Source organism: Pinus tabuliformis, chromosome Q (genome assembly GCF_031772625.1).
Source record: "Pinus tabuliformis cultivar Carrire ecotype Pingquan chromosome Q, CPIR1, whole genome shotgun sequence".
Classification (NCBI taxonomy): Eukaryota; Viridiplantae; Streptophyta; class Pinopsida; order Pinales; family Pinaceae; genus Pinus; species Pinus tabuliformis.
In genome coordinates this window covers 498317358-498332170 of record NC_142296.1, presented here as the reverse complement: position 1 = coordinate 498332170, position 14813 = coordinate 498317358, and positions in this window count along the sequence as shown.

Genomic DNA, 14813 nt, shown 5'->3' with positions numbered 1-14813 from the left:
ATGTCAAGCTCCTGTAGGAAAATGGGCAACAGCAGTGGTTCTGGTGTCCTTGTATGGCAACTGTGAACTATTTTTTAGCTTGAATGTGGCTTTTACAGATAAATTCACAGAGGAAAACGAAATGACAGGTTTGAGAGGCAAATTGGGGTAAATACCTGTATTTGGAAGCGAACCAGTGTAATTCTTAGGTTGGACGATGAGTTGCAGAGTGAGATGCTGGATTTTTCTTGGCTGGGTGGTGGACTAGAGCTTCTGCAGTTGCTTGGATGTAATTCGCATGCAATAGTCTCGTGAAAACAATGAATGAAAATGAGTGAAAATGACACTTTCACGGGTTTTTTAACAAAATTTTGGCTTTCTCGGGCTTTTGGCGCTTTTTGGTCGGATGATGTCAGCATGACGGGATAGTTTGTCGCGTAGTGGTGGGTACGGAAGGGTGACGTGGTGATGACGTGGTTGTGACGTCAGCGGGAGGGTCAGCGGGAGGGCGGTAAGCGGTATTGGACCGCACTGCTTATCGGCTCAAGCGGTTTCGGGTGGAGGGGCCGTGAGCATGGCGGGAGGGCACTGCGTGTCCCTGGTATGGCAACAATACCGCTAGCTCCCCAGTCGGTAAATGTTGGCAGGGAAAGGTCTCGCGATATGATCGTGAGCCGTCCAATCAGCGGGCCCAGATCCAACGGTTGGCGCTCTTTGGAGGCGACGAAGGGTAATGGCATGGGGCCTAATCACATAATAACGTTGATTTAAATATATCAGGCAGTTTGATTGGCTACGAGGTTTAAACTGTTAATTTACCAGATTTCAATTAACCTTTGAACATTTGCACGCGAGGAGGTTTATTATATGGTTCCAGATGAACCTATAATCCCTGTTTTATATAGTGCTATGGTTATAGATTAACCAGGGGCAGGATATTAAATTTTTTGGGGATTTTTCATATATTTATATAATATGGGGCGGAACAAATTATATAGGAAGTATATAATAAGGTTAAGGTTAATATGAAAATTGATATATGTAAAAGAATAAGCGCTAAGTTATAATGTTTTAACAACTTAGGCTTAGGAGAAAACATGGATTTTTACACAAGACATGTGGCTTCTTTTCCTTAGTAAAATAGAGTTTTACTCAAGCTTTTTCATGAAATGGGGTGATCTAGGAGTTATTGAACAGATTTCAATATCCTTGGGGGGAGGTTAATAAGTGATTTTGGGAGAAATGTGAAGGGAAATTAGTCATGCATCACTTGAATTGTAATCAAACAGTTGCCATGGTACTTATGATATCAATAAGATGATCCTCTTTGAAAGAAAAAATTAATCATAAGCCTGCTTCTGCAATATCAAAACTGCCTACCCACCTTATTATACCTAACATTTTTTCTTCCTTTTCCATGGGTGCACTTGGACTAGCAAACCCTTACAAATTTTCTTTTCTTTTCATGGGAATCCTATCTAAGTGTGCCCTTAGTTCTTCCAAGGGCTCAGATTTAACAGTTGAGCTCCTTTGCTTCTCTACCTAACTACTTATTTGCCAAGATTGAACAGTTTGAACAGATTTATCTCTATCTCTAAAACAAGAAATTCAAACAAAAACTGGCCAAGATTAAGCTGTTTGGCCATCCATCAACTGTGACAAGAGTCAACCAACTGTACACAATGAGATTCTTTGCAAAGATAGAATAGTAGTGGCATTTTGGACTAGCACACTTTCCTGGTCCTTTTCTTTGGGGTTCATTTCTTTCATTTTTTCTCTTGACCATTTCATTCTTTTTTTCCCTTTGATCTTTCTTTTAGGGCATACCCTCTTTACATTTTTTAATTTTCTGATTTTTTCAAAATATGGAAACCTTTGCAGCAGGGAAAGGATGAACATATTAGGGACTTTTACCAGTCAATCATGAAATATGACAACTATTGCTATAGGAGCATAACACTGGCTCCACTTGGGGATGGCTTTTTCTGGCGAAAAGCCAAGAACAGTAGGTCAGATGGCCTTATGTATAATTCTTGCTGCATTCTGAAATTTTCCTTTGCTGTAAACAAACAAAACTGTACAAAGGACGATGTAAAATATACACATCTCTTATGAGCCGACCTCAACACTTACACCTCTATTTTGGATAGTTGTCTGAATGTTTGTTCTTATGTTTTCAGCTCACAAGTCTTCCTCTAGAATTTCTAATGAACTAAAAATGAGGCAACACAAAAAGTGGTAAAGTTTCTTGAGTGCTCCTCAAAATTTCTATACATTCCTTCCCATTCTTATTGCTGTAATAAACTGCAGAAACTAAGCATCGTTATGTACAAGTTAGAGTCTTGATATATCAACAAACTGGATCAAAATAATGTTTCAGCATCCGACCATTAACTGGTCCACCTTCTGCTTCTGTACCATCCAGACTTTTCAAAAAGTATGTATTATTTCCCTATGAGGCCTAAATAATAAAAGGTCCTTTCCATAGGAAGTCAAACTTCCCATGTTTTCCTTTGTCTTCTCTTCTAGAATCCCATTTCAGAAGTTTGTCTCCTATGAAAAAATCCTCTGCCTTAGTCCTTTTATCAAATATCTTCTTCAGTTTTTCTTGTAGTACTTGAGATCTTTGATATACCTCTTCTATAGTATGCTACAAATGTATAGTCTGATTTATCCTTCTTTGAATGTCATTGGGCTGTATTTGAACTTCTTGCAACAATTTCATTACAGGTATTCCCAAGGATGAGGGAAATACAGCCTCCATACCATAGACAAGCTCATAGGGACTAGTTCCAATGGATCTCTTGGTAGTCAATCTGTCTGCCCATAATGCATTTATAAGCTTCTTATGCCAATTTTTCTTGTTTTCTTCCAATACTTTCTTAATGATATTCATCAGGCTTTTATTGGATGACTCAGCTAGACCATTACCTTGAGGGTAATAGGCTGTGGAGTGGCCTAAGGTAATGTGGTATTTGCGACAGAAATTGATAATTCTTTTGCATTTAAAAGCAGCAACATTGTTAGTTATAATCTTTTCAGGACAGCCAGATCTAGACAGGATGTTGGTTTCTAAGAATTGCATGATCACTGAATCATTGGCCTGTCTACAAGGGATGGCTTCTATCCACTTGGTGAAGTAGTCTATGGTAGTCAAAATCCATTTATGTTGGCCAGAAGAGGGAGGGTGAATCTCCCCAATGAAATCTAAACCCCATTGTTGAAATGGTCTTTCAGTGGAAATTGGTCTACGGGGTAGAGGCGGAAGTTTCCTCTTGCCTTCAAAGATTTGACATTTATGGCAAACAGTAACAATTTTTTTGACATCAGCAAATAAGGTGGGCCAGTAAAATCCAGCCCTTAGGATTTTATTAGCACTTGATTTCCAATACAAATGTCCACCACAGTCCCTAGCATGAAATTCTTTGAGTACCTTGTTAGTTTCATCTTTTATTAGGCAATTTAACAGAACACCTTCATGATTTTTCCAAAAGAGAGCACCATCTAAAATACAAAACTTTGAAGCTTTCATTTTTATAAACCTTTTCTTTGTTCTGGATAACCCTGGAGGAGCCTGCAGGTTTAATAATACATAGCATATATCAGCATACCAAGGTGATTCTAGGAAGGCCTAGCTGATTTGTGGAGTCGCCATCTCCTGTTCATTATCCAGTTCATTAATATCAAGGGCTTGGCAATTGGTTTCAACCATGAGTTTAGCCAATCCCTGTCCTTTTATCAACTTTGTAGGTTTTATTTCAATATCATACTCTAATATAGTAGCAATCCATTTACCTCTTTTTCCTTCAATGCCCTCTTGGGTCAAGATATCTTTGACAACAGTGCTTGGGACATAAGCTATTATATGAGAGTACAGTATGTAAACTCTGAAATATTTAATGGCTTTGACAAGTGTATAAGCCTGTTTTCCATGATTGGGTATTTTAGGGGTGCATCCCTTAGTGCTTTGCTGAAAAAGGCTATGGGTTTTTCACATCCTTGATCATCTTTCTGTAGCAAAACAACAACAATAGTGTGTTCTAATGCAAATGAAAAGATTATGAAGTCTCTGTCAAATTTTGGGCTTGTAAGGACTGGTGTTTTGGTCAAGGCTATTTTGATTTCTTCAAATGCTTGCTTAGCTTCTACTGTCCATTTAACCTTGGAATCCTTTTTCAGCATATTATTCAACAGTCTAATTAGTTCAGCCAGATTTGGTATGAATCTTCTTAAAAAGTTAATTTTCCCCAGGAAGGCTTGAAGTTCTTTGATATTTCTAGGGTGAGGTATTTGTAAAATGGCTTCTATTCTGTCAGGGTCAATTTTGATGCCATCTCTTTGAGATTATGTGACCTAACAGTTTGCCCTCTTCTAGGCCAAATAATGACTTCTTTGGATTTAGTGATATACCATATTTTCTGCATGTTAAAAACACCTGTCTTAAATGTTCTAAATGCTACTGATATGATTTGGAAAATACAGTGAGATCATCTAAGTATATGACTAGAAAATCATGAATTTCTTTAGCAAAAGCTATGTCCATTGCACATTGGAAGGTTGCTCGTGCATTTTTGAGTCCAAATGGCATTTTCACATATTTGAAAGTTCCCCATGGAGTTGTAAAAGCAGTTTTTTCTTGATCATCAGGGTGAACTAAAATCTGGTTGAAGCCTGAAAACCCATATAATAGTGAAATTCTAGAGGCACCTACTACTCTTTGTAAAATGTGGTCCATCTTAGGTAAGGGGTAGTGGTCCTTTAAAGATACTTTCTTTAGATTCCTCAAATCAACACACAGTCTGATTTCTCCTGTTTTCTTCCTAGTGGGCACTAAATTAGAGACCCATTTTGAAAACCTAATGGGTGCAATTATCCCAGCTTCGTACATTCTTTTGACTTCTTTTTCAGTTAGGGGGAGGAGTATGGGGTTGACCCTTCTAAGTTTTTGATTGAATGGTTTCTGATTTTCTTTGAGGGGTATTATATGTTGAATCACAGAAGTATCATAAGATTTTAGATCTTCATAGCTCCATGCAAAAATGTCGTGAAATTCTTTGAACAGTTCAACATATTTAAGCTTTTGGTTAGGAGGCAAAGTTTTGGATAGTTTTATCATTTTAGGATTTTCTGCAGTTCCTATATTACAGTCCTCAATGTCTGTGCTTAGAGGTTGCATTTTGGGTTTCCTTGGGATATCATTAGAATCAAAAATGTCTTCCAAAGGAGTTAATCCTGTGGGCAAATAATTGTCCTTTAAATCAATCACTTCAAATTCTCCTCCAATAGTCTCATCAATGTCTATTTCTTTAAGCTCTTGCAACTCTTTGCTGGTAAATTTTGTTGGATGTAATATTTGAGTTGCTGTTTGTGCTGAAATGTGTGTTTCAATTTTGTCTATTTGATTAACTTCTCCAACAGTGCCTGTGTCTATATTAGTGCTGGAAAATTCTTCCTTTAAGGTCAGGAAATTATTAATCTGAGTGTCATTGTCAAACACTTGCCAATATTTTACATTATGAGGTACAGTTGGCCGGTGTTTAATTTCGGCTATAAAATGATGATTAGGCTCAAATGGCAGTTTACAAGTGCTGGCAAATGTTGCTAGACTGTGAGCATGCAAATTGTGTTTCCTTGGAATTTTGGCAAGCTGTGTTTCAAGAAATGTGTTGAGTATTTCAATTGCTACCCCTCTATAGGATCTTAGTCTGAAGTCATTTGTGAGGAAGTTACCTTTTATTTGTTGAATAACCAAATCAGAGTCTCCCAAAACTGATATCCTGACTGCCCCTAGATTTTTTACCAATTTAAGTCCTAGCAAGAGGGCTTCATATTCAGCCATGTTATTTGTGCATCTAAAATTCAACCTGTATGCATGCCCTTCAGCATGATCATTTTCCATATTATGTATCCAAATCCCTACCCCTACCCCTCGTTTATTGACTGAACCATCAAATTCCAAATACCATAGGATTTCCTGATTATAGGCCGTATCAGGGGTCTTAGAAATTTGCTTACTAGGGAGATTTGGATTTTCAGTTTCATCTAGTTTCCCTTGTGTGTTTCTTATATCAATTATTTCAGATATTTCTTGGGTTTGAGCACTAGGTTTTTCATTTATGCTTTTTTCTTGTTCAAGTGCTAAAACCTTATTATCAGTTGGGGGATAAATTTCAGCATTGTACAGAATGAAGGAATCCATATCAGAATGCATGGAATAAATGGGAAAATTTTGGGGTTTCTCCTGGCTGCTGACCACATACTTCATTAGAGTTTCTCGGTACAGTCTCTTTGGCTGGCCAAATACTGAAATGGTAGCATAGGACATGTCCAACTGTAAAGATCCCTGGAGCTTTGCACCCCAAGATCTGGATAGCAACATGCCATATTTTGGTGGGATATCAGCTACCACTACATCCATTAAAATTGTCTTGGCAGGGTATTGAACTAATGATACACATAAATCTTTGATTAATCCTAGACATCTGACCTGGCTAGAATCAAAAGAGAACAAGTCTTTGTATGGCCTGGTGATATCTAGGTCCAACTTTTCCATCACAGATTTGGGCATTAAATTATGGGAAGCTCCAGAATCAAACATTGCATTGTGAAGTACTTTGTCATGAATATTCAGACTTACATAGAAAGGAGGAACCCCTCCATCTACTGGTTTACCATTTGCTTGAGGGCCAAAAATTAATTCTGGCTGGTCATCAAGGACATTTACTACATCTCTGTTTTCTGAAATTTTCAGTGATCTGCTGATTTGTTCTCTATAGACATTATGCTTGGCCAATTCCGACAATGGAATGGCTATCTTTAATTTGCCTACTTCGGTCTCAAGGTTGAAAGGTTTTTTTGTTTGAATTTTTGTATTTCGGGCAGCAAGATTTTCTTTTTCTGGAGGGCTGTTATGAGCTAGATCTGTTTCCAAGTCCATTTCCGGAGGCTCTTCCACAGTTCCTTTGAGAGGAATGGAAGTGCAAGGCTGTTTGCTAGGTTGTTGATTGTCTGATATATCTTCAACTATTGGATGATTTGGATTATGAATTGTTTTAAGAAAAGTTTGTACAAGAGGGTTCTTAGCCTTAGCTTTGGTAGGTTGTTTGGTTTCTTTCTGCTTACTGGTTTCAGGGACATCTATCCTTCTACCTCTCAGATTGTATTGCTTGTGAACCTCATAGATGGTTGTATCATATCCCTCCCTAAAATCGAATGACTCACCTGATTGGGTTTGGAATTGATTAAAATTATGAGCTTGTTGGTCATCCTGGGTCAAAAAAAATTGTTGTTCACTATTGAGACCCATTAAGTTAATTTGAGGGTCTTCTGTTGGGTCACTAGAAGTTGAAGCTTCAACATAGTTTTCCTGGAATGGAGGTCTAATATTTTGGTTGGGGCCAGCCTTTCTAGTGTTAGGGTTCTGATTTTTTCTGAAATTTGGGTTTCTTCCAGTGTTGCTCGGTTGACCATCCCAAGAGGACTTCCTCTCAATTGTTTCTACTCTGTCACCAAGTCTATCCATTCATTTAATAATAGCATCTAATTTTTGTTCAAATGCAGAAGGTTATTCTTTCAAAGGTGTTCTTCTTTCAGCTCTAGCTCCAGCTCGTTTAGAAATCAGATTGGCCTCTACACTAATAGCTATACTTTGCATGTCTTCTAAGCTTGGAGGAGCTCTTTCCCTAAGCTGGTAAGCCATGTCAGAGTCAAATGCATCAGGGAATTTGATCAAGGCCAAATCTGGAGCAGGTCTGAGATTCTGAGGAATAGCTTTGTATACATTATTAAATATGGTACAGTAATCTTGAACAGTTTCTTGTGGGCCTCTTTTCAAGTTTTCATACTCTGATAGGATGTGTATAGGATCTTTCTTCTTTTCCCATCTGTTCAAGAAGGTTTGATAAAGGGAATCTAGATCAGCAATAGTGTTTACAGGGAGTGCCCTAAACTAGGTCCTAACATCCCCAGTTAAACTTTGAACAAAGATCTTCATTCTCACATCATCAACATCAATCTCATAGTTTTCAAAATAATATGTCATTTTCTTGGTATGTTGTTGTGTTGTATAAGTGCCAGTACCATCAAAATAGGTAATTTTTCTTTGATAATCTTGAGGCATAGCCCTTGGATTTGCAGGTAATTGTAGGGGAGCATATCGGTTTACCATATTTGCAGAGATAAGTGTAATAGCTGGAAGAGCAGGGATAACAATGGAAATATATGTTGTGGATGGGCGAGCAGAAAAGAGGGCTTGAAGTGTTGATGGTGAACTAGGAGAAGCTACAGTAATATCAGAATGGATTTGTACTTTTCCAGAAGTAAGCTCAGTTTGGATAGGATTCTGCTGAGGTGTGTCAAGGTGTGAATCAGTAGAATGTTCTTGACCTTCTTGGCTTCTAAGGTTCTTAGGGATCAGATTAGGATTTTCAAAAATAGGTGGGGGAATTGGATTTGGATTTGATCTGGTATAACGGATCTTCTTCTTTTGAGCTAGCTTCTGAATATATTTTTTGGTTTTTCTTGAAATATTTGAAGGATACAACTTTTAACAGTGTCTTTCTAGGAAGTTTTTAAATATGGGAGTTTTGAACTTTCCTAAGAACTGATTGAAAAAGAGCAACTGATCAAGTATTTGGACTAGATGTCTAGAACATAAACTAGACTGGAGATAGACTGAAGCAGCATTTATTTACTCCTGCAATTGCAAAACAAAAGTAGTTTCAAAGGCTACCTGGCTGACTTCAGGCTCCATCTGTAACTTATGAAATAAACAACAGTAGCAAACAATTATTCAGTTCCCCAGTGGAGTCGCCAATGATGTTATCACTCAGGTTGTTCCCAAAAGTTGTAAGAAAGGGAATACGGCCGAGGTAACCACAAACCAATCTTTTAGACACAGATTCTAACCAATCTGCATCCAGAGAGGACTCTCTCTTTACAATTTAGCTTTGTTTTGAAGTATATTAGGCTAGCTATGAATTGCAAGGTTTTGTTTTGAGTTTTGGTTGGAGAGATGGAAATTCAACAAAACTGTGAGGTAACACTGAAGACTTTCAGTCCATTGGGCATGATGGGGTCAAATAAGGACAGCTTCCTGGAACAGGTTTCTTAATAGAGGAGGTATCACAGAGCAAGGTAATCAAACATGGAACAATTCATAAGCTAGAATCAGGTGGAATGGTGTCAATGGGTGAAGGGCAATTAAGAATCCTTCATCATGTTGACAGAGGGAAAATAACTGAGTACTACTAAGGAACAGTTAAGAATTCCTTAGCAAATATTCAAGGTGAAAGAATCAGGGGAAACAGGAGCAATCAAGAATTCACTGTTTATGCTAATTCTGAAGAAAACATTAATAATAACAAAGACTGAACACAGAGTGCAATTAAGCAAGTTATGAGTTATTCTTTTTCCCTGTTATTTAGATAATGGAACATAGATGATATATTAAACACAGAAATTATAAAACACAAGTTAGAAAGAATTATTGATCCATGAGATGATTCAAGAATTCTGTAACATGGTCCTTGGCATCAATTCCTATTCCAGTAGACCAGACATAATTAGTTCCAACAGCTTTTATTCCAAAAAATTATTCAGTATTACAGTCAAAACTCTGAACATTCAGCACCAACCAACCCCAAATACTTAGTCTGGAGGGGTATTTATACAAAAATGCCAAGATATTATACAAAATATCTGATAGAAATAATATCTGCTGATAATTAATGCTTCTTTTACATAGATAGAGACAGACAGTCTCGAAAACAGGGAGACAATAAATAGATGCAATAAATTCATGCTGCGCTGGTTGTTCTGTCTTTATGAGAAGTACTGGAGGTAGGTGCTGCAAGTCAGTTCCCAGCTGTCTTCTACTGATCCTCTGTGCTGATTTTTCTGCCTAGGCCGGACTTCCTTTAACTCTAAAGTGATGCGCTTGACCCGCGTGACTGCAATTTATTGATGTTCTGTGCATTATATTAGATGGTCCAAAATTTTGCATTGACCAAAGACAGATTTACAGGATCTCCAACATGCTTTGCCACCACTATGGTCGCGGTATTTTATGTCTCTGCAGCTTCCTTAAAGTCTCATCAGCGTTTGTGTACCTGAAGAAGTTAGGAGGGATGGTGAACAGATGCTTCACCTCATGCTCTATGTAGAATAGATTTTCCAGGCTATCATAAAGGGACTGGCCAGATGGAAGTGCTTTTTCTGCTGAAGTACTTGAAGATGCATTAGCTTGATTGACAGAAAATGTATTTAATTTATGTACATAGTCCTTGTGCTTCATCAAACGATCATTATCTCCCAAAGGACTCGGCAAACCCTTTTGATTCAGGACTGTAAATTTGTCTGTGAAAGAATCAATTTCTACCTGCATGTCCTGACATCTTCTGTCCAAGTTTTGCATTAGAGTTCTCATGGTTAGAACTCTCTTGATGTCCAAAATGGTACCTGTTCTGTCTCTAATATCCAGTGCTTCCAGTTCTTCACTAGTCTTGGTATTCAAAAAATGTATTAGCCTGTTAGCTTGCTTAGGCATTTGTCCCAATAAGGCTCTGGTTTTCTGAACTTCCACTTGGGCTACTTTTATCAAATCAATCTGTTCATAAATGGTCTGAATAGACCTCCATACATCACTAAGTGACCAAATGATGTTGTTCCACAGGATTCCCCTAATTTCTGCCAAAGGCTTACGCAGAGAGAGATCCTTTTCTAAGGCTCTTAGCTTGTTCTCCAATGCTTTGACTTCTCTTGTTTTCTCTGCCACAGTCATCTTGGATTTATCATAACCTTGCTCAATCTTTGCCGGTTTTTCTTTGACTTGCTTCAATTCAGATACTTGGAGTTTCAATTCCTCCATGGCTTTTATTAGTTGCTCTGTAGTCATAGCTGTACTGCTGCCTGGTGCTGTTGCTGAGGTACTTGTGGTGATTTCTGCTGTTGATGCTGGTACAGTGGGAGGCACTGCTATTATAACTGTGGGAGGGGCAACTGTGACTGTTGGAGCTACTTCAGGTGGCTAGGAGGTTGACTCTCCCTGCTTTTCTTGTAGTGCTTTCTCCAATGCTTGCTCTATCTCACTCAATCTTTCATTCAACCTCATGAGCAGGTCCATCATGTCCTCCTCGTATTTCTGCTGTACAACATTTGTTGTCTGTGGATGCATAGAAGGTGGGATTTTGAGCTGTTTTCTGAGGGCATCAATGTCCTCTTACTTTTTCTTCATTAGTGCTCTTATGCCTTTGGCATCTTTGGGATCATGTCTCAGTTCAATGATAATATCCTCCAAGGATTTGATCTTGTTGCCCTTTGCTAGAGAGGAAGCTTTCTCTAAATCTGGCTGAGCTGATGTGTTCTCCAATGAGTTTTGCAGCTTGTGAGCCAACATAGCTTTATCAGCTAGTGTGAATACACCATCTCTCCAGTTTGTTTGTGCAGCTCAATCTGGCCTATTGGATGAATGTCTTTGGCCAAGACTTCCAGATTTGTCCTGATATAATTAGCTGCCGATTGCGGTTGCTGCATCTTGGGCTTAAAATAGCTCATGATCATTTTGCCCTCCTTTATGTCATAGGCAGACATCAATCTTTGCTGTTTTTTGGGGGCCATCTTAAGATATTGGTCATAAATTTGCAGCCTCAAGGGATCATTTGTAGCCTTTATCTCTAAGAATTTTCTTTTGACATCAGAGGTTTGCTTACTTGATGGTCTAGCGGATGAAACTTCCACACTATGCTGCATTTCTAGCTCTTGCCTGTGTGAGCTGGTTGATGTGTCTATCACTGGGGAGGTCTGTGGGCTAGTTTCCCTCTCACCTATTAGGTTTTCTATTGTTTCTTCAATGATTTCCTCTTCAGATAGAGGATTCAGTCTTTTCCTTTTAGCACCTGTCTGTTCTGCAGGCTCACTGATGGGTGTGGCCTCTTCTCTATCCCTTTTCTTGCCTTTTTCCTCATTTAGAGGAGTCTGTAATGCTGGTATCTCTAGTTCTTTGGTCTTTACTGGAGGAATTTTCCCCTGCTGATTAGTCATGGCTTGCTACTCTGTACTTGCTACCTCCTTACCTTTAGAAGATCCTGAAACTGGTGTGCTGGTTTCTTGTACTGGTTGCTGTGAAGTTCCAGTAGAAGATGTACTCCCTCCGATTTGCTGAGGCAGCTTGAAAGCTACCTGTCCAAAAGAGTCTAGGTCAAGGGTCTTTTCAAGATTTTTCATAGCTTGTTCCATCTATTCTTGCTCAGTGAGTTCTTCTATTAATGTACCGTCAACCCACTCATCCTGATTAGCAAATTGCTCTACTTCAAGGATCCTATGATGTATGTAAGTTGACAACCGGTTTCTTACTCTTCTGTCACTTATGAAGCTATTTGGGCCATATGGCACCCACCAGAAGCTTTTATTTAATTTAAGTTCTTCCCCTAATATCTTATCAGAATCTTCCCATGCCTGCCTCTTGTTAATGATAAAAGGGCCTAACTGGTTTCTTATTTTCAACTGAGCCTTTTTCTTCACATTGCAAAAGTGAGTTAAATCTGAATTGATAAGTTGCCTGAAATACTCTAGTGCAAACAATCTCATAGGCACATATTTGGGCAGCTTATAAGGGCATAGCTCACAACCATATATCCTGATTTCAGTATGATTTTGGTAAAAGTACCAGTCACCTATTCTGTAGCTTTTGGAGAGCTGTAAAATCTTCTTTATATCCCCAGAGAGCCTAGGAGGAGGAGCCCGTATCAATAAAGTGGAGGCTGGATGTATAAACCAGTGAATGAATTCACAATAGGTATAAGGGGATTTAGAGAAATTGTGGAAGACTGAGATCCAAAAGATCACAGACCTCCTCTCTCCTTTGGAATCCAATTTTCTGATAGGAAATGAAAAGCTGTCTGTCTGATAATATAGCATAAGGTGATATATGAATGAAGTGTACTTGAAAACTCCTTCTCTTTCCATATTTATGAATTGCTCATTGATTTTATTGGGAATGAAAGAGGCATAATGATATTTGACAGCAGGGGGCTGTCCTGGAGTAAAAATTGACAACATAACAAAGATGGTCTCATCAACAAATTCACTGGTTTTGAATCCCAATATAAAGGATATCATGTCAAGAATAAGCTTGCCAGTTTCAGTGAACCAGGCATGTACATAGGGAGGTGGGCCTTGGGGCTGGAAATCTGGCTTCATGAATAACTTAGCAATATGGGTTATCTCTGCACTGGGCAATTGAGAGCCTTGCTCAAGCAAAAATCCCATGGAAAGAGGAGCAAGAGGCTGAGCTAGATGGAAGTGTAACATCTCATTGATAGACTCAACAGTTATATAGAAAAGAACAGTTTGTTATGAAGTCATAACTGTTTTACTAACAGGGTCATAGTTTGCATAGCAATGGTGGATAAGATTTGGGAACACATTAACTGAGGGAAGGTAATATCTGGGGAGATTGGATTCCCATATTCCATAAATATCAGAGTTGTTGAGATGACTATTTCTGACTAGGCAGAAAGCCTGGAGATGGTTCATATCACCATATAACTCTTTAATTTGAAAAGCTCTGTCAGCCAAGTGCAACCAGTTCTGGTCTTTGTGAGGTGCATCGAGGGGTGCGACATTGAGGGCCACAGGGGCTTCCATTTTTTGTTTTTGTATCTTTAAAGTGAATCTCGAGCTCGTGTAGGAAAATGGGCAACAACAGTGGTTCTGGTGTCCTTGTATGGCAAATGTGAACTATTTTTTAGCTTGAATGGGGCTTTTACAGGTAAATTCACAGAGGAAAACAAAATGACAGATTTGAGAGGCAAATTGGGGTAAATACCTGTATTTGGAGGCGAACCAGTGTAATTCGTAGGTTGGACGATGAGTTACACAGCGGGATGCTGGATTTTGCTTGGCCGGGTGGCGGACTGGAGCTTCTGCAGTTGCTTGGATGTAATTCGCATGCAATAGTCTCATGAAAACAACGAATGGAAATGAGTGAAAATGACACTTTCACGGGTTTTTTAACAAAATTTTGGCTTTGGCGGCCTTTTGGCGGTTTTTGGTCGTATGACATCAGCATGACGGGATAGTTTGTCGCATAGCGGAGGGTACGGAAGTGTGATGTGGTGATGACATGGTTGTGACGTCAGCGGGGGGGGGGCAGTAAGCGGTATTGTACCGCACCGCTTATCAGCTCAAGCGGTTTCAGGCAGAGGGGCCGCGAGCATGGCGGGAGGGCGCCGCATGTCCCCGGTACGGCAGTAATACTGCCGGCTCCCCGGGCGGTAAACGTCAGCAGGGAAATGCCTCGCGATATGATCATGAGCCGTCCGATCAGCAGGCCCGGATCCAACGGCTGGGGCTCTTTGGAGGCGACGAAGGCTTACGGCGCGGGGCCCAATCACATAATAATGTTGATTTAAATATATCAGGCAGTTTGATTGGCTACGAGGTTTAAACTGTTAATTGACCAGATGTCAATTAACCTTTGAACATTTGCGCACGGGGAGGGTTATTATATGGTTCCAGATGAACCTATAATCCCTGTTTTATATAGTGTTATGGTTATAGATTAACCAGGGGCGGGATATTAAATTTTTCAGGGATTTTTCATATATTTATATAATACGGGGGGGGACAAATTATATAGGAATTGTATAATAAGGTTAAGGTTAATATGAAAATTGATATATGTAAAAGAATAAGCGCTAAGTTATAATGTTTTAACAACTTAGGCTTAGGAGAAAACAGGGATTTTTACACAAGACATGTGGCTTTTTTTCCTTAGTAAAATAGAGTTTTACTCAGGCTTTTTCATGAAATGGGGTGATCTAGGAGTTATTGAA